Source organism: Corvus hawaiiensis, chromosome 6, assembly GCF_020740725.1.
Source record: "Corvus hawaiiensis isolate bCorHaw1 chromosome 6, bCorHaw1.pri.cur, whole genome shotgun sequence".
Classification (NCBI taxonomy): domain Eukaryota; kingdom Metazoa; phylum Chordata; class Aves; order Passeriformes; family Corvidae; genus Corvus; species Corvus hawaiiensis.
Window position 1 is genome coordinate 13662413 of NC_063218.1, and position 23892 is coordinate 13686304.

At 37.5% G+C, this 23892-nt stretch overlaps 1 long non-coding RNA gene across 1 annotated transcript in view; it reads right to left on the reverse strand.

Annotated features, from left to right (window-relative positions):
* The window catches only part of LOC125326884, a 46024-nt gene extending 22665 nt beyond the window's left edge, over positions 1–23359 (reverse strand). The window contains exon 1 of the long non-coding RNA XR_007204055.1: positions 23243–23359. This is a non-coding gene — a long non-coding RNA (uncharacterized LOC125326884). The remainder of the gene's footprint in view (positions 1–23242) is intronic.
* Between the last annotated feature and the right edge of the window lie 533 nt (positions 23360–23892).

The window sequence follows — 23892 nt, forward strand, 5'->3', positions numbered from 1 at the left end:
GATGCATCTGCTAAACCAGGGCCCTCCAATACCCCGCAGCTGCCTTGCATTCAGCTTGGCTCAATAGAAAACACATCAAAAGCAATGGGGTCTTTCAATTGGCTGCTTCTGTCTTTGGATTAGGACTACATTGAGAAGGCAGATTGTCATTCTTCCTTACTAAAGTATTGAAAACCTGTCCTTTAATAAGACTAATTTAATACACTCTGACTACTGGTAAAACTCTGGTTATACATATTTCCATCTGGCACATACCTTGTGGAAGCACAGCTCAGATTATGTATCACTCTTCCTGGGGGCTTAATGCTTTGCACTTCTTGTTGACTCGAGCCATTAATGCTAAATTATCTACAAGGGCCCGTTTGTTTTTAAAACTCCCCAGTCTGCAAGCGAGCATGAGGATTTTAAACTCTGGTTTGAGAAGTCCGAAGTTTTCTATGGGGATTATTGAATTTTTACATCACAGCCAATCCGAGGGGTTCTAAAGCCTTCAAACAACTGACACCATATGTCTGGGTACAATGGAATCTACAGAATTATCAGCAACAGCAAAAATGTCTCATTACACACCGAGAGCGACAAACACATAACAAGTATATTGAGTAGCACGTATAGTTGCAGAGAAATTAATCGACTCAGATGCATACAAAGGGATTTCTAAAGTGCTAAAAGCATATTTCAGTGAAGAAATGCACTATGCCAGGCTGTGATTTGCAATATAATAAATAATCCTCCTAAAATTCACTTAACTTTCACTCTGCCTAACGTGAGGCTTCACAGATTGTAGAGAATATGCTTTGTGTGACACAATGTGAGAAAAAAAATAAAATAGTTTTTCAGGTCAGGAAAATATCTTCCCAGAATCCTGGTAAATACTGCAGAATGTATTGTATTTGTATTTATTCTGTTTACGTATTTGTTTGTTTGTCACATGCCGGCAGAATTCTACCAAACATTCACCTCAGATACTTAGCAATGTCTACAAAATTATAGCTGTGTTTTCGGGTGGGGAATGCAAAGTGACGATTCACATTTAGAAATCTGGTTTCATGAGAAAAAAAAAAAGAAAACAGGATAGGAAAGCACTGGCATTATTTATTCACTTATTATCATACAATCTGGACTAAGTCATAGGAAGAGAAATTTTTATGAGCAACTTAAAAATAGTGAGATATGAATGAAAATAATAATAAATGGTAATTAGCAGTGTTTTTCACTGTAATATCACCTTTTATCCACAATTATGCAGCATCTTAAAGAAACAGGTTATGAATTCTGAACCCTTGAATATTTTATTCACACAAGTGAATGAACAGTTCATCCATAAAAAATGTGGGCATTCCTTTGAGTAAGTGCTCCCTAACATGAAATATAGGGTTCTCATTTGGCATAAGAGATGAGCCCTCCAGTATTTCTGTGTGGGGTACATACTGCTAAACCTTACAGAGAAGATGAGCAATAAAAAGGATAAACACCTTGCAGATCTGGTTACATATTTTTTTAAAATGCAAAGGGTATAAATTTGAACTGATAGTGAAATGATATCAGATGTTTCTTGAAAGCATGTTAATTTTTACAAATGGTTCAGCTTTTCTGAAAGTTCATCATATTTATTTGTATTTGATTTTCATCATATTTCATTTCACCAGAGGTAAACTTCTTTTAACAATCTAATACTACTTTCCAGAAAGTTCGGAGCTAGTAGTGGCTGAGGCAAGAATATCACTTGCCTATTGAATAACAGTGAACAGTAAGCTGTTCATTGTCTTTAATGTATCTTGTGGATTTTAATCATGGCACAAGTCAAAGTTTCTGCTTCCAGACAGAGTATTTCTTCCTGTAACACCAGGCAAACCTCTGTGTTTCTCACTATCACCTTCTATGAGGTGTTATATGAGAAGAGTAATAGAGGTGAGCCTTGCAAAAGTCATCTGTAAATTACCGTACAGTTTGTTTTAAAAATTTTTATACTGAATAATTATTAAAATGTATTAGCTAGAATTAGAATTAATTAAATTAAATTTTCATTGTATCACAAGTGGTAACATTAGTGCTACCACTGATAGGAAATATCAGTTGGGGTCTAAACTGGTCTTACTCATTCACAAAGGGGAAGAAGATAAAAGAAAAGTATTCGTTTTTCTTTTTGCTGCTTTGTCTATCAAAGTCTTAATTTAAGACTTAAAGGCAAGAAGAATAAAAGTGAAGAATACATAAAAGTTGAACCAAGACCCAGAATTTAAAGACCTCATGCCTTTCAGAAATAAAGTTATATTTCCAACTTTACTGACTTTTCATGGCACAGAGTATGAAGAACACTGTACAAAAATGGCTGTTCCCAAAAGATTCTCAAACACAGCTTGCAGCATGGTGAATTTGGGGGAGGTGGAATACCAAGGCTACAGGCTTTTACTCCTAACTGAACCAACAAAACTTTTAAAGTGAATTTCCTAAAGATTTCAGCATTATTTTCTTTCCCATTACCCATTACCCCTCCACTACTGAGAGTGTAAATTTCATTCTTGAAGGAAAATTTTCTTATGCCTAATTGCAGTTTGCAAACCTACTACAAAATAACCTTGAACAAAACATCAGTTCACTCTCAACGAAAAACCGCAGTAGAGAGAAAGTGTCACTAGCACCTTATTTTGCTCTATCAGTGGGAGATGACTTGGGTTGTGCACAGCAATAAAAGTATTCCTCTGAACTTTTGTGAGACCAAAGGGTTAGTAGCCATGTAACTCACATGGCAAGTTATAGGTGACAACAAAAGGTTCAGTTTTGGCCCTTGACAGTGAAGTAAATGAGTACTCTTGTATCAGAAGAGATGAGTTTCTCTTTGGGCTGGGGACATTTTCTATTTGAATTACCTTTAGGATGTGGCTGGGTTGGCTGCTAAGGGAACCCATTGTGCCAGCAGGCAGTAGAAGGAAGCTCTGAATGGGCTCCAGGCTCAACACACAACATTTCAGACTCAACACAAAAGATTTCTTTTGTAATGCCAATGGAACAGCTTTAGATGACAGGGTCTCTGAGTCTCAGGCTGGATGCTTTGCCTACCGAGCAGAAAGTCCAGATCACTTATCCTCTGCAAGGTGCACATCAAAGGCTCCAGCTTTTGACTATGCTGCCACACAGGTCAGAGAGACTCTTATGCTTCCTTGTGGTACTGTGAGTGCAGCCTGGCATGCCAGGGATGGACGTTTATGTCTTTATGGGCCCAGCCATCCTCCTCTTCTGTTATTGCCCCTCTGCAGATGCTGGCTTTTCCCTCAGCTCACTACTGGAGCAGAGAGCAGGAGTTTAAGCATCTTCCCACTACAGAATGAAGAAAGAAATCCACCACAAAACATGTAAAAAGCACAAATCTAAAATGAAATAATATTGGAGAAGAAAACTAAACACTAGGAGTAGAATTTTAACATCTTGAAAGAGGATGATGATTTTTCATGCAAAACAGGAATGTACAAGATTTTCTGTTCTCTCGTTAGACCTTGATTCTACAAGAGAGGGTCAGAAGGTGAGACACACACTCACAGAGAGGGGAGTTTCCCTTACAGTGGCCACAATGAATGTGTTTGCTGAAGGAAATATAAACAGAGAACAAACACCTGCATTTTTTATATTTAAAGAAAAGCAAAGCATAAAAACAATTCCTTGGGTTCTAACATTTTGGAAACAAAAATTGTTCAGTTCTAATTCAGTTTCTTCAAAAAAGGACTTTTGTTACCAAGGTTACTTTTTGGACCAAAATTAGATATCTGATTTACAGAAACATTTTTAACAATACTGAAAGTGCTGGCGACTTTATACATTTATTTTGAATTTTAAACTATGCTGTCTAAACAGCAGTGTCCAAAAAGTAGATTGCCCTTTTTGCCCAGGCATTTGTGTTTGTCATGGCTGCTAGGATGATTGGTTGTGCTACTGTAATTTAGAAAGCTATCCAAAGAAACGGGAGAGCCATCAACTTTGGTTTATCAAGCTTACTAGAGTAAACTTACTTAGAATGTTGGGGGCTATTCTGAGAAACTGTACATGTAATTCAGACTCTTTCCAACTATGTAGATGCCTCATTGCTATAAAGATATCATATTAAAGGATCACAGACTTTTAATACACTCTTGCCAAATTATTATTTGACTTCTTTTTCATGGCTCTCTGTGGATACTTAGTATTCAAGTCAAAGTAGTCAATTAGCATGATCACGCTAATTCTATGATACCTGAAGAGTTTCCTAAGTTCTAAAAAAACTTTCAGTGGTGGTGAGTTTTTTAATAATAGATTTTTTAATTATAAATAATCTATTATTTCAACTAAGATTTGCATGAAGACAGAATAAACTTAACTTTCTGGATTTTTCTCTGGAGTTTTCAGAGACCAAGTAAACTCTTGGAAGGACACAGTCTTCCATAAAAAAAGGTTTGCAAACCACATGGTAAACTTCTCAAGGTTTGATTTGTCTCCTTTTTCATGCTGCATAATGGAATTGTTTCTGATATGACATGTTGCAGGTGGAAAATGGTTTCATGCCTGCTCTTCCCACTAGTAATTGATTCCAATGGATTTCTGAATATGGAACTGAATAAAGACTGCAAATTACCCATTAGATTGCCATTGTGAGACATTTCTTTGCATATGGCACTTCATTTGACTTAGTTTACATTTTCCTTATAACTGTTTCCATTTTCAGTTTATTGTGGAGTATTGTAGTTTTCGCTGTAATCCTAAAGTCCATTTTTTATCTAACTTTTCTTCTTGTACATTTTCATTTTTCCTAGAAGTCTTAAAAAACCACCTGCCCTATTTTAAAAACCAATATTCAATGTTCACAGTACTTGAGTATCACTCTTTAACACTTGGCTCAGCATTCTTCCCCCTTGTGCCACAAGTGAGATGGATCAAAAAACAGCTCATGGTGGATCTGAACGAACGGGATCAGAGATAGTACCCAATTTGATTATCTCACTTACACATTACCATCCCCAGATCTGTGTTTGCTAATTTTTTACTTCCCCTCTGGGAGGTTGGACAGAAATGATGGTGGTCATCCCCTGGCATTTTGTTTAGGCACTGGGTCTTCTTTCTGGAACCATTTTGAGTCTCTACATAGTCTATATGCAGAAGCCAAACAGATGAGCAGCCATGAACTTGCTAGTTGTGTTTAACTCCTCTTTGTTAACCGGAGGATTCAAGATGTACTGCTTTTTTCAGTCCAGGTGTTACCAAAATTTACAGCCAGCCCATAAAGACTGCAGCCAGCAAGTAGTAGGTTTCTGCTTGAGAGTTCAGAAGTTCAGTTTCAGACATTCACCCATACACCCCCACACACCCAATTATCTGTTGCTTGTTTGCATTCAAATTTTAAATTATTTTTTTCACCTACATGCCATTTTCTGACTTGTGTTAGCTGATGTGCTTTCGCTGACTTTCTCTGCATTGCAATAGTTAAGAAAAGTGGGACCTAAAGCCATGTGTCTTAGTCTGACCTTGTGTGGTCCAGAGCATTCTCCCCACCTGCTTTTGTCCGATTAAATGGAGGATTATATATATATAAAAGACCTTAGGAAAGGAACATCCCCCATTCAGGCACCACATAGCTCAAGGTGGGGCTGCCCCAGCCACTTCAGACCTGCCTCTGGTCCTCAGCCTTGTTAGCTCCCCCTAACAAGGGAAGAATTGAGCCACCATGTTTCAACACCTGATGAGTAAAACAAATAAAATTTATTCTGTGGTAAAATATGCTTGAAGGACCTGTGCTAAACAGGGCCTAAACTACACTTCAGTGACTATCACTTGAGGATGTATTTACAAATACTAATATTGCATTTACTAACTGAAGAATCAAGTAAAGAGATAAGACAAAAAAGGGGGAAAAAACCCTACACATGTTTACTTTCCTGATCATAGTTAAGGAGTGACACCCGGGGTACAAAACAAAACCCCAGAGAGCCACCTTTATCTGCAGAGATAACTTTATGTAGGTCTGTGGTCAAAGCCCACAGGGGCTTTACTCTAAAGCTCACTAAGAAAACACATTCATGTTTTTGATGTCTAACATTCTTACCACATAATATTTCTGGGTTTTTATTTTTTTTCCTGTAATAATGTTCACAGTCTTCACTGATATTTCATTGGTCAAAAATGAAAAGAGGGGAGCAAAAATGAAATAAAACACCATGGAGAGAGGGAAACTTAAATGGAATGGGACTTAAAAATTCAGGACAACTATGTTTGATGTTATCATTAAAAAAAAAATAAAAAGAGGGAGGAGGGAGAGATGGATGACAAAGTGAAAAGAAAAAAATGCAGCAACTCTTTTATGTGAAGATTACATTTAAAAATAACCAACTAACAGTCTGCACTTTTCAAAAGACTGACGTCCTGAAACGCATTTAGATTGATGCAGCCTGAGCCTGAAGTTCTCTTGCTGAGTAAACAGTCAAGTGTTCTTAATAGGAATTGCAGTTTCTCGACATCTGTTGGGGAAAAGGGAATGGTGAAACAACAATTTAGACCGAGATTGGTTTTGTTAAATGCATTTAAATTCCAAGATTAGTGGTGTTCTTTCTTTTTCAATTAGCATTTACTTGCAGAAAGGTTACAGATGAAGGGACTGAGAAAGAGTTCTTTGGGGGAGGGGGGTTAGCTCCCAGGGCAGTACAGAACACACTAAAACGTGTAACACAGACTAGCACAGGACTTTAACATAAACTTACAACTTATGCAAACGCAAGTGCCTTTGAAAAGCTCTGTGAAGGAGCAAAAAAATTAAAAGAACAATAACCGTGACTTCATTTTGCTGAGCCCCTAAGCTGGAATTCATATATGAAAAAATATTATTATTGCCTTTCAAAGGAATTTTCCAGCCCATTCATTTTGCAATTCCCCATGCTGATTAGACTGTGAGGGGAATGTGACTTCCTAGGGGTCACAGAAAGGTAAAAAGAAAAGAGGGTATAAGAAATGCCCTACCTTCTTTCTGCTTTTCAAAAATCAAGCTTACTTTATGACTTTTGTCAAGAAAAGGAAGATTCTTTTAACCCAGTGAAACAGTTGTTGCCATTTTAGGGAAACGGCAATAATAAAAAAACCTGGAATGTTCTGAATTATCTTGCCCTGTTTTGCTCTGGAGACTATGTCATGTCTTGAGTCATCATTCCAGAGTGAGACTGCTGTAACTGCTTTGATTTCAGTGTAAAGATGAAGTGACGAAGAAAACTCCAAAATATGTATCACGCGCAGGATTTTTACCCCCAGTATTATATAACCTTTTACAGGATATGGATTTCAATTAATTCTGTCCATTAGATAGAATTCTGTCCTGTAGAACGTGTGACTGTGCTATGCTGCTTTGGCTTTCTAAGATGCTTATCACTGTTCTTTTAAACATTTGGGATCATGTTGCGTTTGTTTTCTTCATTTGGAGCATTTGGGTTATTCTTCTTTTTCCTTTCAAATCCTTACACTTTATTCCTTTGCCACTGACAAAGCACTCAGAGCTGAACAAGAATTGTTCAGTCCCTGCTTGAATACCTGAGAAATGTACAGATATGCAAAGCAAGGTAAAACTCAACCCATTTGGAAAACTAAAGAAAAGGAAGGACTGTATAGATGCATCTTCTTTTTCTATCTCTGCAAATTCAAACAATGTTTTAAATACTTCTTCAAAAACATCCATAAATCAACAGCAAGTCCTCTTGTCTTTGCTGTTTAAATGCAAGAAGGATCGTAAGGGGCAATGCTCATGTTGGCATCAATGCAATGTGTTTGGTGTTCTCTCTGCTGGTAATGCAGCGTCATCCTACAGGAGTTCTGCTTCAATCTGTCTCTGGACACTTAAAACCAGCTGAGATTGATTGCACTATTTATTGATCTCATTTATATTGTCTTGGAGATTTCAACCTAATGCTAATCTGATGAAGTGCAGATGAAGTAGTCTGTGGCGGTTAGCACTGGGTACTTCACTGCACAGAGCCGTTAGAGGACTGGTGTGAACAGAAAGTACGAACAAACAAGTGCACAGTTGGTCCTGTGGAATGTTTCATTCTCCAACCACAAGTAGATGTGATCACAAAAGACTTTACAGGAAACTGGGCTTTGGACTCGTGCTCTTTCAAAGGCAGAGTCTCCCACCCCTTCCTTTCTCCTTCTCAGAAACCTTCACTTTTTTCTGTGTGTATCTCACAGAGAGTAGCAGTCATGTCCTCTGCATTCTGCTTAACACCATGATTTCCAGCAGACCTCCCCATCATATGTAAATGCCACTCAGCCTGCCACCTCATTTCACTGCCACCTCATTTCAGTATTACAGCTATGCCCACGGTGTGATAGCCTGGTCACCTACTGCAAAGCCAGGACTGTTCAGTGGGCGACAGGAAATGTTTCAGTGTTGGCAGGTCATGCTGGTGCCATGGCAGGTTACACCATCTGAGGACCAGGCACACAGAGCTGTGGCTTGTTTTGGAAGAAACAAGTAGCTTTAACTACAGCTTTTCTTCTGCAGCAATCTTGATCCACACGTCAGGACTCTTTATCTGTTTTCTTATAACTGTTAGCACATCAAAGGTTTAGTTAGGCAAGTTTTACTCCTGCAGCTAGTTTCACTATTGCTAGGTAAAATAAAGGCTGCAAGTTTATCCCTTCAATTATTTTGTTCAATGCAAATAGTCAAAATAATTTGCCAAAAAAAAAATTTCACAAAAAAAAATGGAAGCAGTCAAGTCCTCTGTGTTTGTTTTAAGTAGAACTAGTCTGTCTCCTCTTTAAAAAAAAAAAAAAATCTTTAAGTAAGGCTGGGGTGAGCTTTCAATTTCCACGTAAAAAGAAGTGCTGAAGGAACTGTACCACATCAGCTGTATCTCCTGGAGGTGCTGTGTTGCAGCTATATTGCTCACACACATGTTTTTTTAAACTTCTATCCTGTCCTGGGTGCAGTAGGATTTATATAAGGAGAAAATCATAGTGTACAACATTTCTGTCCAGACATTGTAAGGAAAAGGCTATCCCTGGATTTACCCATTTTCCTACCATGGAACAGACAATGTAGGTATTCAACCATTACAAAAAGGATAGCTACCATTTCAGATCAGGTAAGTTCACTCACTGCTTTAAAGTGGACTTTTAGTAAGGTCTCTGGGTTGAGTGAGCATGTCCAAGATGCAGTGCAGTCTATGGAAACATTCCATTTTATATCATACCAAAACACTCTGTGAATAATCTAAAGATCTAGATGCACACTGATAGATAAATATTGCTTTGCAGGCAGCAAGTTAGGGGTTAGCAGCACTTGGACAAGAACAGTGAGCAGCTTTGGGTTTCTTCCTGCCTGGGAACTAGCTGAGCCCCAGAGATGTTCCTGCAGCTGGGGAAGGACATGCTGCTGGACATGAAGTATTCTTACCACTAGCTATGGGGATCAAGTCCTGATCAGGTCAGCTTTACTCATTTTAGACATACTGGGAGTCCTCCCAAGTAAAAATTACCCATGTGCAAACATACTTAACTTTTTCTCAAGCCAGCGGCTCAAAAGGATGAAATGTAAAGAGCTGAAAGAGGAAAAACAGTTTTCCACATAAAGAAGGAGTTCCAGCACAATGAATTACAGTTTTTTACACAGATTCCTCTCAAATTAATTGAAAAGAAACACAGACAGAGATGCCTGAAGAGAAGAGGCTGAGGAGGCAGAAAACTGAACCTGAATGGATCTGAGTCTGGAATTTGTACATGTTGTCCCTTTTAGTTTGCTTGGGGCTGAATTTATTGCATATTAAAGGCTTTAATCAAATGTTCTGGGTCATACGAATGTATTTTTAATGCTTTTATGGTGTGGCATGTTCTAAGGAAAAAGTGTCATCCCACATATATCACATTTGTCTAAATTTGCATTCTCCCAGATGGCCACATTTATTGACTTTGTGAAGTTAACTGTCTCTCCCTGCTTCCAGCCAATCAGAGTTTGCTGGGGGATCAAAGAAAGTGAATCCTTTATTGTTCCATCTACTGCTGAGAATGACCCAAAACCAAAATCTTTGACACCAACACCCCCAAATGTCAGTACCAGATTAGCACAGAAAGTTCGTGGCCCAAATTCCATTTTCATTTTTTGCAGTTTCCATGAGACTGAAAAATATTTTACCTGCGAACATGAGCCCTTCTCTTGCTATCATATTATTTTCAGCCTCCAATATTAGAGGTAAAAAAAGCCTATTTCACACCTGATGAACAAACTAACATTCCAGCTATTATTCCAAATATACTAATTTATAATTACGTGAACAAGAACCCAAGCAAATTATGTAATTCCCTGCACTCCTAGAAACTGAACTTTAAAAAAATTGCAGGAGAAATTTTGTTCCGGTCCTTCTAAGATAGCTCTTTGCAGCTATCAGTCTTTATTAATCAAAAATTCACAAAACTCAATCAAATAAATTTCCTTTAAATGAAGCTAAAGGAAAATGAACAACAAAACGCCCACTATCTAGGTAGCTGCCAATTCCTTTTCTAGTAAGTGTTTAATCACTGGGTTTTTTTAAGTCCAAGTGTAATAGTATGGAAATTTAATCATCATTTTTATTAGTACAACTGCTTGAGAGGGTCTCGAAGACATTTCCTTTCACTTTAGTTTGCCCTGTGGATAAGTAGAGCACTTTGGTTCTGTATTGATTTGTCTTTTACTGCACTGATCACCTTTCATTTTCAAGCATTCACCTTCCATTCATGAGCATTAAATCCCTATTTAAAAGAAATAATAGAACTGGAATGGTGGCTCAATAGGGCAATGATCAGTGGAAGAACCCAGATGACTTTATCTGGGTCAGAACTTTATTTCATTAGGTTGAATAGTGATTTCTTGCTTTCCCCTGCTCTGTCTCTCGGGTGGTGACAGGCCTTCCCTCTCCCTAAGGATGTGAAGACCAGCTGCCTTTGGATAAGAGAAAAGGAAGGGAAAGAAAGTGCATTTGTAAAGGACACTGGTCTACACGTGCAGTTTGCAGCATATAAAAGCCCCCTGTGTGTGAATATGGGCTAACACATCAGCACATGTCTGTTTTGAAATGAAGAGCAGCAGGTACATTTTGACACAAATTCAAATCAAACGTGTGCCTTTGATATCATACTGGCAAAACTCGATCATATGCTTTGCTAATCGAGTGTGCCGAGTCTCCTATGCTTATGTTTTTTGGAATTAAATTGCATGACTGTGCTTTGCTCTGTAAAATGTGTAAATGTGTAAATTATGTCAGGACAGATTGCAAATGCCAGTTGAAGAAATAAAAAATATGCTGCACTCATTGTAAAGAGTGCAGGGGTGTGGCCTGGGAGATGGTGAGAAGGGGTTAATGCCTCCTAGCAAAATTCCTGGAAGAGACAGATTGATTTATTAACTGTTATTTGTATTACCACTATTAACAGCTCAGCTAAGAAACACCAGAAAATCCAAAAAACCCCATTCAGGACTTAAAGCTGGCAAAACTGTACTCTATCAATAAATGTAGAGCCATGGTTTCAACCTGGAAAACTTTGTTGTACTGGAGTCAAGATGGAATAGGTGACTGTAGTGAGCAAAGGCAGAGTGTCTGAGTGAAAATGGCACTGAGTTGTATGTTGGCCCTGTTTCAAGAGAACACTTAAATAAGAACTTAAGACCATTCCCTCTAAGAAACAGCACTTAAGCAGAAGCTTATGCACATTAATGAACAGGAATGTGCACTTGAAACAGGGCCAATATATACAGCTTGCTTGATACTTTATATTTACATATATGGAATTATTTTATCATCTTTTAATGTATTTTAATTATATTTTAAATATCCAATTAAGTTACAATTCCCTCTGCTCCCTCATTGTTTATCTCTTTTCCTCATTCTTTCTCCCTTGAAAAAGTTACTTGGGATTACTGTCCACATACTCCCCTAGTCTAATGCCAGTTCTTATTTAAAAGGGATCCTGAAAACCAAGGATTTTATTTGAAATCAAGGAGCATGCAGATCTCAATAGATTGCTTTCTCTTTCAAAGTTTGATCTTTCTCGTTTTAGGGAGACAACAAATTTCTATTCCCATTTAAATCAGGATCAGCAAGAATTTGTCCCTGAGTTCAGCTGTATTAGCATACATCCCACCGTGCCATGGAATTGTCACCCAGTAGTGATCTTGCACCCCTTAGATGAGATTCATTTAAATAGGTATCAGATGAATATGCTGAGGCAGATATGAGTTGATTGTGAGATCAATTTAAACATATGTCATTCAGAGCACTGGGAATAAATACACTGATTTTACAGACTGTCTTTTTCAGTTCCAGCTATTTGTTTAAGTGGGTCGCATTTAACTCAAAGAGTTATATAATCATTTCTGTGCCTTTATTACTGAATGTTTAATGTTTTATCATCAAACATATTTCGTAGTGATGTTTGAACTTTTCACTTTGATGGTCTGAACTTCAGAACAATACCTTTTCAAGAAAGGGAAAAATCCTTTAAAAACAGTGGGGAAAAAAAGTATTCCAAGGAAAGGCCATTTGCTATAAATAACTCTGACTAGATGCAACCTAGTATTACCAAATTTCTAGAAGCTACAGATTAAAGTTTCTCAAAGTTGCTTTTTCAAACAAGGATGTGTATGTCTCTATGTGATGATTTTCATTCCCCCAGGAGCAGAACAGACTTGCTGCTTCACAATGAGCTTCCAAATTGGTACAAAACTCCTTCACACAGCCAAATGTCCATTTGAGCACCTAGACATATGACTTGATTCTGCATTTGAGAACTTGGATCCACACAAAATTTATATTTATTTGTATAGTACTAAGATAGAATACTTAATTGTAAGCTGTGGAGGTTGAGGGTAGCATATGCAGCTTACAATTACAAAGTGTAAAAAATGCCCAAGAACTGTCGCTCTGCACTATTAAAAGCCTGGGTATTGTCCATGGCTTTCCACAGACCTGATATTGGAGTCATTTCCATACATTTCATGCAAGAAAATAAAGAAAGGAAGAAAATATGAACAATCATTGTAAAAAAATCTAAATATGTTGAATGTGTTAGAACGTCCTAGATGGGAGTGCTGCAGGTCTTGGAGATAGACTGGAACTACTGAATATATGTCACTTCATTTCCAGTAACTGATGAAGAAGCCCACAACTTCAGGTACAAAAGAGGCTTTGTCCTCTTCCTGCATGCAGTGTGCCATCAATCCAATGGTCTGACTGCTTAAAGACCAGGTGCTCCTTCCCATCCAGTTAACACGGGGAAATTCCCATACCATTAGATTCAATTAAGGTAAGGTGGCCCTGTTGTAATTTACCACACCACTATATATATTTCATCTTTTATCTTCAATTTAGGTAATGTAACAATCAAGCTGGCTGACTTTCTGAAATACATGATTATGTGAAGAATATTTCATCACACATTTCATAATGTCAGGTGTTTTCCTTTAACCTCTGGAGTCTGATTCATATTATGGCTTTGGTGATTACATATTGCCTATGCCAAATCCTGTCCTGTCATTATGAAAGTCTTTTTTTTTTGACTTTATGTCTTAAACCTACTCTGTGGTGCTCCTCTCTTGTTTCACTGGGGTTCATCAGCTACCTTTGGAGTTAGCTTCAGTTTAAAAAAGGAGTCGGATGAAGGTGATGGGAATACATGAGAAAATGTTATGTCACAGAGATTATCTGAGCTACTATAGTAATAAAAATGTATTTGCCAAGGATGTCTACTTAGGAAACATATTCTGGAACAGAACATTTGAATAAGTTCAAAAGGCTCTGCATCTTTTTAGTCAACCAAAAATGGTTTAAGTAGAGAATTTCAAATATGAAAAGAATGGAATTTCTTTCTTGGGAAACATTCTGAAAATCTGGATATCATTCAAACTGCAAAATCTTGCAGACTTCAAGAACTCTGAGAAGGACAAACTATGTCAGCTTGGTCAAATCATTTAATTTTTATATTTTTGTATTGTAATTATGTGGTGGATTGTGACAGAGAAAATAAAAAATATTTTCTGAAATGCCACTTTGAAATTAAAGAGCAGAAATGCTTTGGTTTGAGAGCACTGTGATTTATTGGGATTTCCACGCTTTTATTTTCATGCAACTCCACATGCTTGTATATTCATCTTCTTTCACAAAGCTTTATATTTCAACTGAACCACATATTTCAAAAGAAAATAATATTGTTTCTTATACCCATGCTACTGTGAATCACATTTCCTGTATTTTCTACAAAATCAAGCATAATATTTGCCTTTGAAAACCTGACTTTTTATTTTGATGGTTAACTGATCCCATTAGAATATTTGGCCCTTCGGTCACAGGTCTGGCAACATCTCTCTCTTCTCAAAATGCCATTTCAAATTGCTTTGACTAACTTAATTTATTGGTGTATTATTATTAACTAGGAATATCTACCATGTTTTGTCCCTTGATCAAAATCATTAATTTCTCTTGACAGCCTTCAGGTGGCACTGAAGATGAGAAGGAAAAAAAAGGGATATTTTTCCCCCTTGTAATTACAAACCTATAGTTGTGCTTTAAAGAAAATTTGGTTCTGTTTGTATGATTTTACTGAAAGGAACTATATGGAGTTCTGTGGCTTCACATATGCATTCCCATACATTCCCCTACAGGAGATGAAACATGACACTTCCTTTGTAAAAGATCCAAGAATCCTGCCCCTAATCCATAGATTTCATATGTATGTAATCAACTTTTATTGGTTTTGTGAGGATGAAGCTTCCCCTTCCAATGTGAGCACAATACAAACTTTGACAGTGTCATTAATAAAGAACTGTTTGGCTCAGACAAGCAGGGGAAGTTTATATAAAGCTTTTCTCCCTGTGCTTTCCATGATATTTGTGTAGTGTACTCTTGCTATGGCACACTTGCTGTGTCAGACCCCAAAATGCAAACTGCTTGGAAAAAGAGAAAGCTGATGCTGTAAAAAAACCACAGCACAGCTGAAAAAAGTTGAGGATTTCCTAAATATCTTTTTCTCCTGCTGATGGTAAAAACCTTTCTGATCACGATAACGAGCCTAATGAAGACAATGACAAAGAGCCAAATGATTACAGTGGCACTAAATCAAGCCATTTGATAGGCAAATTCTTAGGATTGGTGTTTTGAAGCCTTGATGGATTTTCTTCAGAAACTCAGGTCATTATCTGAAGACCAGAGGCACCCAGTTTGGACATTCAAGTGAATTTCGGGGCTCTTTTTACCATAAAAAATGCAATCCATCCTTTCAAATTCAGAGGCAGTCAGAACCATAATGACAAAAATGACCCCAAGATTTTTTGGAAGCAAATATTCTATTTGGGTACTAATTTTTCCTGATCTCCAAATAAAAAATACCAGGCACTGGATACTGTTCTCAGCAAATGGTTGTTTGAATCATAAGCCAATAAAAAACATAGCAAAGAATCACTTCTGCTTTCCAACAGAACACACTATTTTCCTTTCACAATCACTAGGATTCTAAAGCTATTTTACTAAATACTAACCATATTTAGGTGAAAAAAATAACTTTAATAATACTCTCATCTCCATTGAAAAGTAATATTAATCATTATTAATTTTTCATAAGCTATCATGTAGAAGTCAATCAAGTAAAAGATTGTATTTTTGAAGAGGTCTTTCTAAGTTATATTTTCTTGCTTTTATAAATAACTTTCTGTGTTCTAAAGATCATAGATTTCATGGGTAATGTCTTCACCAGTGCACTTACTGCACTTACAATGTATAGCTTCACCAGTGCACAAAGTTGGATGTTAATTCAAAAGCTTCTTTCTGAATATTTTTTAAAAAAATTGTCTTCATCTTGAAAATATTTGTGGAAATATAAATTTATTTAATAAGTGGAAAGCTGTATAGATGGCCTCTCTTAGATACAGTCCGTGTTTAACTGCTTTTCTTGTGAAAACTTTTCTTTATATTCAGTTGAGTTTTCCCTTACTCTTAAGTCTCTCATCCTTCTGCTGTAAGTCTCTGAGAAAAAATTCACTTTGTTTTCTCTGTCTTCCCTTTAGCTGCATCTGAGCTGCATGTGTGCTCTAGCTGGATTCCCTCTTTAGCCTTTTCTTCTAAAAGTTTAACAAAAAAAGCTCAATTAGCACTTCTTCATTCATTATCAGCTCCATCCCCTTAATTAGCTGAGTGACCCCTCCACAGGTTTAGTGTTTCCCTTCTGAAATTTTACCTTGACTGAATATACAAGTGCAACTACCATACATCTTCACCACCTGTTTCAAAATTATTAATATACTTCAGTTTCTCTGGCTACCCTTTTATGATCATTTTCTTCAAGTCATTTCACCTAACCCTCATTTTGATAGTTCATAATTATTTTTTCTCTCAAGAAAATAGTCTCCTTCCTGAACCTTCTTCACATTACTCACTATTCAAAAGTTGCTACTCTCTTTTTGATCAGATTGTAAGTTCTCATCCTCTGATTCACAGATGTAGCAAAACAGTGAAGCTCCCTTATCTCAAATGTAACATCCATAATGAGAGGACAGCAAGACCCCACTTAGCATTACAATAACTGACTAAGGATACTGAGTGCCCCATTTCGGTTTGAAGATTTTGCAAATATTGTCCATTGTGGTATCTTACAGTCTGCACAGAAATGTGGAGGAACCTTCTGTAATTAGTTACTGTTGAGAAAATAAAGTTTATAGGATTTAAATTATTTTGACTGATTTCCACTACTGAGACCTAGGGCTTCCTTCCCCTAATCTCACTCTCTAGCTTGAAATGGGACTAAACTGAGGCAGTGCAAATGGCAGCTACAAGCTGCAACAGTTTGAAACATTTAAAATTAAATGAACAGATGAACAGAATAAACAGAAATGTAAAAGGGCTATTCAACAGCCATACCTTTGTGGATAAATATTTTTGTGAGTGCACTCCTTCAGTTATATGTTCACACAGCCAAACAAATGGAAAATTATTCTACTTTGTAATAGCATAAGGAGAGACAGAATATGCAACATATATATTGCAATCTTCTACTAGGGTAAGTTTTCTAAATATAACAAGAAATACTGCCCACATAAAAGGCAAAGGATTTTAAAATTTTAATTTTCCCCCTTTTTTTGTTTACTTTTTGCAGTTTCTTCAACTCTGACATTAAGATCACAATGGTCACCTTCATGTTAGACATGTTTCTGAGATTTTCACTACTTATATAGGGCTGTTTTTCAGTGTAAAAAAAAGAACTGGATAATTCATTTGAAAAAACAAATACTTCAACTTTTTATTTTTAAAAAATAAATTAGAAGTTCTTTGTCTTTATACATTTAATCCATGTTGGTTTACACTTTAAAAATATTTTTAATTCCTGCTCTAATATGGGGAACAATACCTTGATTGATACAAAAAAGACAGTGCACAATTGCAGAAGCCATTTCACTAATATTAATTAATGGACAACCATAGAAGGGCACAAGAAAATATCCCTTCCCTGAGATGAGAGGTAGAAAGAACAACTGGTACCAATTCTTTTGGGACTGAAAGTTTCCATCTGAGCATCTTATAATCTCTTTCTAAGGAGTAAAATCCTTTTTACATAAGCTTAACATCATAGTTCATGAATCGCCTCAGAAGTCTTTTTAAACTGGATGTTTTTTACATCGTCCAGACCTAAACTGCAGGGTTCACATTATCTGAAAATCTCCATGACTCAGTATTATTAATTGTAAATTTCTCACATTAGTGAAAAAAACAACAAATGACACACCTTGCTTCAACAATTTTTCATTGCCATCAGATACCAAACAGACTTAGCCAACTTGATCAGCATAGATTATTAATTATGATGCTGCTGGTACAGTTCAATTTAATCAGAAAAGAACATCAAGGAGTCCAAGAAGTAGGGTATATAATGCAATTTATCTTTGCCTTGTACTGATAGGGATAACAATGATTTGCAAATTGGTTCAGCTACAAATACACAATTAAAAAGAGATAAATATCAAAAGATATGCCACATTTTCAACTCAAAGCCAAAAGTGCAGGTCTTAATCTTAGTAGTCAGTTTTAAAATCATGAGTTAATTCTTTCTTTGATGTGCATGCTTAACTCCCATTAAAATTAATGGGGGTTACATATGCTCATTGAGGAAGAAATAGACCCCATAGTGTGTATATTCTTCAAATAATAAAGATTTGGTAATTACTATATTATTTGTTCATTAATTTTCAATTTATCTTGTAAATGTGCACTCTTTGTGATCTTAGGTCCAATTATATAGAGTAATTTGTGGCAAAAGGTCTAGTGGAGCATTATCCTCTTAAAGGACATGCAGTTTTATAGCGTGTATTGACAGTGCTCTAATTCTCAAAATTTATCCCTTGCAAAATGCACCAAAACAAGAGAATTTGACTCCTAGCAGCCAAATTCTTCTTCTCTGTGTCATCCATGTTCCCTTTAAATCACTTTTGCCTTCCACCATGTTCGGAAAGGCCATTTTCCTTTAATTAGTCAGCAGCCAAAAGCAAGATTTTTAAAGCATATGATGATAAAATCCTTGCAAGTTACTGCAACACAATCTGTAGACAAGAGACAACAATTTATCAGATTCATAGTGGAGGTCTGACCTCTACAGCCTCAAACCCCTTCCAAGATAAGGGTTTAAAGTTAAAGCATTTTACTTGATATTAATGTGGTCTGAACAACTTTTAAAGCAGTCTCTAATTCCATACAGTCTGATTTCCCATTGTCATGTTTTCTAATGCTTGAGGATGGTCATACAAGTTAATAAATGTGTTCTCTTTGGGTCTTTTTCAAGATACAATATTCCCTTCCTGATTTGACTCTCTCTTTGAAAAATCCTTCCCTAGTTCTCTTACCCAGTTTTTCTTCCTTAACTACTTCCCAAAAAACCCCCTGTTAGTACTTATATTCTCCTCCCACTCATCTATTTTCTGGAACTGTGTCCTTCCCACTCCCTTTTTAACATAAAACAAATTTTCAGTCCCTGATTTTAGGCTTATTCAGTACAAACCAAGTACATGGAGTTATCCAATGATGGAGCATTTTCTTTATGCTCACCAAAGTAAATTTAGGTTCCTTGGGTCACCTGGATGTGTTTGTGCCATTCCTATATGATGCATTAACAATGTGGATGTGCAACAAGTGAGTTGGTTTGCCACTGGTTGACGTAGCACAGATCCTATGATCTGTGTTAGTTACTCATTTCAGGTAACTAACAGGAAGGAATTGTGTAAAGGTCATAGGAGTGTGAAGCAGTTATGGTCTCCAGCCAGTGTGACCCAAGGACATCTCATGAAAGGTATCATGTTCCAGCAAAAGTTTCCTATCTGTCTTCAAGAAAGAGGCTGATGATTAGGTTCAATGAAAGCCAAATTCATGAGATTAAAATCTGTCTTGTGACTAGACATCAGGAAGACAGGAGAATTCAGGATACCTTGAACAGCTATGTAGGAGCAAGGAGGAGAAACTTCTACCCAATGTAGAAAGAGACGTATCAATGCCATTTTACTTAAATATTTACTATACAAGTAGCACAAAAAATAAAGATATTATGAATCTGGGGAGGGGTCGAGGGTTAATGAAAGACCTTGGAAATTGTCCAAGCCTATGAGAATGGAAGGACAGGGGCACAACACTGAAGCAACAGAATTTGTTCTAAGAATAAGCTACAAGATACTTTCAGAGCAATTCATTTTTTCACTCCAGAGGCTCACAGTTGTGCAGATTTGGTATCAAGTACAGCTCACCGGAAATGGTAATGTTTTGTGATACAGAGTCATTTCACAACTATACTTTATGTGACATACATTTCCCCTAAATATTTCATGTTTAAACAATTTTCTATAAAGGCTGAATTATTAACTTTTGGAGTAGGAAGATATTTTGTAATTACTTTTTTCATCCACCATTCTAATTTTTTGAAAATAAATTTAAAAAACCAAACCAAAACGAAAACCAACCAAAAAAACCTTAATCAAATCAAACTCAAAACCAAACAAGCATAAACAAACAAAAAAACCCCAAACAAACCCACAACATTGAAAACAGAGACTATAGGACAATACATTCCATCTCAGTGAACACTTTTTATTAATAGAAATTTTATGTGGCTGTCTTGTTTTTTTAGTAGTTTTAGTATATAATAATTGAAAACACCACCACTGTCCAAATTATTGAATTTGTCTAGCAATAAAAGACAATCTTACAGAAAAAAATCTATTTATGCAGTGTTTTCACTACAAACAGAAACAAAAGCTATGGTCTACAGCTACCTGATTGTACAACAGGGAGAGAGACACCAAGTGGGTCTATAGGTACCTTGTGTTTTACATGCTTCCTAGTTTCTAAAGGGTCCTTCCTCTCTTTGCATTTTTCCTTGGTCACCTTCATTTCTTAAACACCCAGCTAGGCACCGCATAAGAGAGCTGGACCATGCCCCTGTGTTACCCTTTCCAGGCAGAATGGTGACCAAAAGCTCAGCATGGCAGTGGCCAGTGTTAACCCCTGAAGTTCCCTCACTCTACAGCTCCCCATACACCCACAGACACATTTGTGAATCCAGGCCCATTACAGTGGGTGTGTAAGAAATGAGTTGGCAGGTCTCAGGCTAAGTCAGAATAGGCAGATGTGCATGTCATAAAACTCAGCACCCTGATAGGCGATCTTTAGCACCCCCACGGCCTTTTTTAAAGAGGGGACCAAATGTTCTGCAAAGCAATTAGGGTATATGTTGAACAAGATTAATCTAGCTTTGTTTGGATTGCAGTTCTTCTAACACAGATGCTAACCTTATTTTGCTACTTTTATATACTGCAATGTATCTAGATAGCTCTTTGAATATAGGTATTTTCTTTCTGAGGCAACAGAGACCTTCATTTGTCTGCTCTATAGATACAGACATTCATTATCCCCAGGAACAGCCTACCTGGCTTTTAAAGACAGCAGTCCAAGGAACAGTTTACAGGTTGATTAAAGTTACAAAGTCAGTGCAAATGCATGGCAATGATCTAGGATTTCAGGCCCAAAAAGGGACATTTAGACAATTCTGACACCAGCATTTCCCTTTGATCTGTATCTACAGTGTATCTCTGCAGAAAAGTTCTGCAGGTACAGTGTATGCTGGGGAAGCTGAATGTAGGTCAATGAGATGCACTCTGCTTTTTTAAATAAAATCTTTCTGCAGAAAATGCATGATTTCCTGTTATGACTGTAGACTTCACAGAGTATCATACATTCGTTTTTAAAAAATGCTTTTCTATTTGTGCAAAAAACATTCACTTTACTCAAGGTGCACACACATATACACACAAGATTCTTTACATAATATACTCATTAATGGATAATTTCTTTCCATGCATTTACCATCATTAATTTGTGGCTGACAAGGCAGACCACAGAATTTCAGAGTGCCTATTCTTGAGCCAAAAAGGTTAGACAAAGGGCTCAATCCAAAGAAGACTTGCATACCTAAATCCTAACGCTCAGCTTTTGATCTTCAAATCCCTAGCTCAGTACCACCTAAGTTTAGCAAGACCAAAGCCTTTGAGTGCCTACTTTAAGCCACAAGAGATATATGGGTCCCTCATTTAATGACCTAATGCTAATCTGTTAGCTGAGAATCCTGCCAGGGCTTCTCAGGAGCACAGTGGGCACTGGCAAAGAGCATAGCAGGTCTCCAACACTCTCACCAGGCTCTGGAAGTGCCTGTCCCTCACACTGACCATTCAGAGACCCCACTGTAAGAGAAAACCCAGGAGGCCATTGTGCTGGTAGTGGGGAGGAACTGCCTACCCAGCTCCTTCAAGATAGTGTTGCCCTGGAATAACCCTTGAACTGCTTTCCTCAGAGCAACCAAAACCCTTTAGATCTTCCTAAATGAACTTACTGCATCCAGCCCCCAACAGAAAACAACTGAAACTAAGTCAGGAGGATCAGGGAGAGCAAGTGGGCCACAAGAGACAGTGCCTGTGCAGGTTCCACAGTCAAATGACAGTTAAGGCATTTGCCTGATTTGGAACATGGAAGAATGTGAGACTCATAGGAGAGCACTAAAAAGTGAAGATTTCTCTAACTCAAGCTTCATGTTATTAGCCGTGATTGGGACAAAGGATTTGGGATTTCTGATGAAGAGGGTTTTCAAAATGAGAATGAGCCACTGGAAAATGCATGTGGGAAAATGCAGTCTGTGCCAGATCTTCTCCCAGATTTTACAATGTGAGAAAGGCAGTAAGTTGGGACAGATCAAAACAGATGAACAATAAAATAAAGACTGAATATCTTAATAAAATTTATATAGAATCCTATGCCGTCATTATCCTGATTCTATTTCAGCCATAAAGGAGGAGAGGGATGCTCTACAGCTGGAGACACTTCTCTGAGTTGGTAAAAGCATGTGTTGGGTGATGGCACGTAGAATTATTTCTATTATGTTGCCCTGCACTTTGAAGAATTGTGTTTCAGAGGTCATGGGCTGGGTGTGTGCTGGCACTGTGTTAGGCCTCTGTGCTCCGTGAAAAGGACCTGGCAAACACAGGCTCAAGCTGAAGTTAATGGAGTTTTGCCATTGCTTAAGTTGAAGCCAGGTTTCCAGCCCTGCTGTCAAAAAGGTTCTTTTCCCCCCTCCTCCAGTTCTGCTACAGGCACCGGCTGCGTGCTCAGTTTATCCCATGCCTATCACAAATATAGCAGCGCAGACCTCGTTACCAGCAAGCTCAATTATTGTAATACCCTCTTAGAGGAGCTTAGAGCCAGGCTGCTCAGCACTGCTTGCTCCGAGCACGGCAGCACGTGTGCTCAGCCCTGTGAGCCAGCAGGAACACATTACACCACAATGCATTTTCCACGCTTCCAGCCTCTGAAGTGGAAGGTTGATTTTAAGTTGGCCCTTTCAGATTTTAAAGCCTTAAGTAATAAAGGCTCTGGCTATGACGGATCCCCTTTTCTTTGAGCCCTGCCCTAATGGGGAGCTGTGTTCCCACACCACCTGCTTTTCCTGGAACCCTACTGTCACATCGCAGATCTGCAACAGATTTTGACTTTTCTGTGCTGAACTACACAATGTATCTCACCCCCGGAACCTTCCTTTCCCGTCAACCCTTTCCATTTATATACCACACTCATCCCAATGTTAGCAGAACCTCACAGAATTATCGCTGCCATCTCACACACTAGCCAGGTTTTTAACGGAGTTGGCGTTAGAGCAAGTTAGCCAGTGTGGTTTCACGGTATCAGGTACTCACTTTTTCCCTCCTGCAGCCGGAGAAGAGGCTTAGTCTTTTCATTAGACCTGAGGTAAGACGGGTTTCATTTTCTGCAGGCCAAAAGCAGACAAATAGGAAGCTAGAGCAGAGCATCTGACTCCGTTAATATATCCTCTAATTTAACTTGCTGTAACTTGTTTGTGCAGCCGTACCCTTGGGTGATGCTGGCCACTGTACTTTATTACTCTATGCCTCTTCCTCCTTCCTCTGCTTAATGGGGCTAATGATGCTTCCTTTGTAAGGCACTTGTGAATCTAGAGATAAGAAATGGAAGTTTCAGAAAGGTATTATTAATTAACATTTATTAGCCTGTCTGTGCTCTAATCATCCCACTCATCTTTCACTGTACACACTCCTTGTGACTTTATTGCAGCTGTATTCTCTTCTGACAATTAATATAGTTATTGGCCCCATGGTTATTATTTTTTCCACCTCATCCTTTTTTCACTTTAAAACATGCATTTGTTTACTTTGAATTCCAACATGGCATGTGCACTTCTATACAACTTTGTTGTTAGTATACTTAATTTACTTTAACTACAGTTCATATTGGTATATATGTTGACATTGAAATTAGTAAATCTATTAATAATATTATTAATAATAACAATACACTAGTTTTCTTTTAA